The sequence below is a fragment of the Cupressus sempervirens genome, chromosome 4, assembly GCF_028749045.1.
Source record: "Cupressus sempervirens isolate cs-2001-9-10 chromosome 4, ASM2874904v1, whole genome shotgun sequence".
NCBI lineage: Eukaryota > Viridiplantae > Streptophyta > Pinopsida > Cupressales > Cupressaceae > Cupressus > Cupressus sempervirens.
The window spans coordinates 140,369,582-140,372,161 of NC_143121.1; positions in this window are offsets into that span (position 1 = coordinate 140,369,582).

The window sequence follows — 2,580 nt, forward strand, 5'->3', positions numbered from 1 at the left end:
GGAAGCTCATCAATGCATGATCAACGCTTTTATTTTGATCCTCTTTAGTGTGAGCAACTACCTTCCACAGTGTATTCTTATATATCAACATGGGTTTTATAATCTCTCCAAATTTTCATTTTAAAACATTTGGGACTCCATTTGTATTGTGCCATGTGATTCTCAAGTTTAAGAGCAATATATAATTCTCATATGTAGTGGAATACACAAATGTTGAATTTAGAGCCATAGTTCATCACACAAGCCTCTGACTCCACATAAAAGCTAACATATTTTAAAATGAAATTATCTTTAAAGCTAGATAGTTGAAGACTGTTTCAATCACTTCTGCATGCAACATTGGCAAAGCTATTACTATCAAGACTTTGAGCAACTAATGAAATCAATCGAGCCTAAAAGTGGGTTTGGCTAAACAAATTTTCATTTTCGAACAACCGACATTGCAAACTAATCCATCGATCACCTCAAATTGATTGAAATCCACTTTGAGCACTGAATCATCACTTAAAACTCATTTTATCACTGTTCTTTTAAACTATGATTCACTGACAAGAAGGCCTGATAACCGGCTTTAAAAACTAACATAAACACCTAGTCGGGCTCTGAAACTTTGAACTTCTATTCTTTCCAAAAAATACAACAAGCCTAGCAAATCTTGTCACATGATGACATTTGGGTCAAAAGATATTGACATTCAAAGTTGCCTACTTATAATTACTTGCAAATAAACATGTCAGAAAACTAGAAAGTGCATTTGGTTTAAGCCTTGAAAACTGGACAAACGGACACTTGAGGTTCCAAGAACTCGGGCATTGGTAGACACTGACATAAAGAATATGAACCTCCATCTTGGGCATATGACGAATGACTAGGCAAAATTGGCAAAGGTTTGAAGTTGGCTACCTGGATTTGCAAGACTGGGGATATTGATAAGATAATGATTTTTACAAATGGAAAGGACTTGGGAAAGTGTGCAAAGGGATTCATAAAGACTTGAAAATTGGTACACTTGTAGTATTTTTAGTATAGAACACAGTGGTACAATCCATTTGATCCCACCAATCTTGGACTCAAAGATATGACATCCCAAACAGGGCTCCTGGTCAATCAACATTTCTAATTACTAGTGAAACTTTATAAATTGCAAATGAAATCATATTTAAAAATTGATCAAACAGATTTGACATAACGAATTAGGAATGTAGCAAGTCTCTAACCCCTAGAATATGATGCAAAAAGAACTTTCTTATTTTGGTCAACTAGTCAAAATTTATAGCTTGTCAAACAGGGCTACCTAAAAATATGAACAATATGCAGATGTAAGAAAATAATAAATCTCCAACTTTGAGGAGTTCAAAACCTAGTCAAACAGATTTGAAATCACTTGAAACTTGGAACATAGGTTCTTTGGTTTGCATACTAAACATCCTTAAAGTGGCGAGTTATTAATCTTAACCAAGTAAAAGATATTCAAAGGCAAACTGGGCTATTGAACACCATTTGAGACTTAGGCAGAAAATGCAGAACTAAAGACTACTCAAAATGGAACTTTGCAGAACGGTTTGGAATGTCAGTTTATCATTATAGAACACATGCACAGGCTGAATGAAGGGTGTTAGAAACATACAGCAGGGTACTTGAGCAAGAAAAGCATTCACAGGGCTCAAAATTTGGAATGGACACTCAAAATGAGAATATAGTTTTGAGTGCCAACAGGATCAATCTCTTCCTAAAAATTATAATAAATTATCCTTTCCTAAATTCTAAACTTTCATCAACTCTAGCATTAGCGCTCTAAACAATATTCTTAGTTCTTTGATTAAATTATCTACATGCCTTGCTTTTCAATGAATATCCAAGTAACATACCTTCATCACTTCTCGAATCAAACTTTCTAACATCATCATCTCTTTTGATGTAACATTTACTTCCAAAAACTCTTAAATACTTAACGGATGGTGCATGTCCAAACCAAAGTTCATAAGTTGTCTTACCAGTGCCTTCTCTGATCCATGGTCTATTCATAGTGTATACTATCGTATTTACTACTTCTCTCTAAAAGCTCTTAGATACAATATTTTCAAACATTATTGCTCTTGTTGCTTCGGTTATTGATTTTTTCCTCCTTTTTGCTATCATATTCTGTTTAGGTGTCTTAAGAGATGAAATTTGTATTTTTATACCATTATCTTCACAAAAATCATTAAACTCATTTGAAGTAAACTCTCCTCTTCTATCAGATCTCAAACATCTAATCTTCAAACTAGATTCATTCTCAACTCTACTCTTAAATATCTTTAATTTCTCAAAAGCTTTAGATTTTTTTCTTAGAAATGCTACCCACATAATTCTAGTGAAATCATCAACAAGAATCATAAAATATCTTTCACCATAGAATGCTCTTGTCTTTGTAGGACCACTCAAATCTATGTGCACAATCTCCATTCGCCAAAGTGGTAAATTTCTTGCTTGGAAATGACCTTTTCTTCTATTTTTCCATTACATATTCCTTACGTACCATGTTAGTAGGTTCCATAATCTTAGGTAAATATCTAACTACAAATGTAGTACCGACCTTTA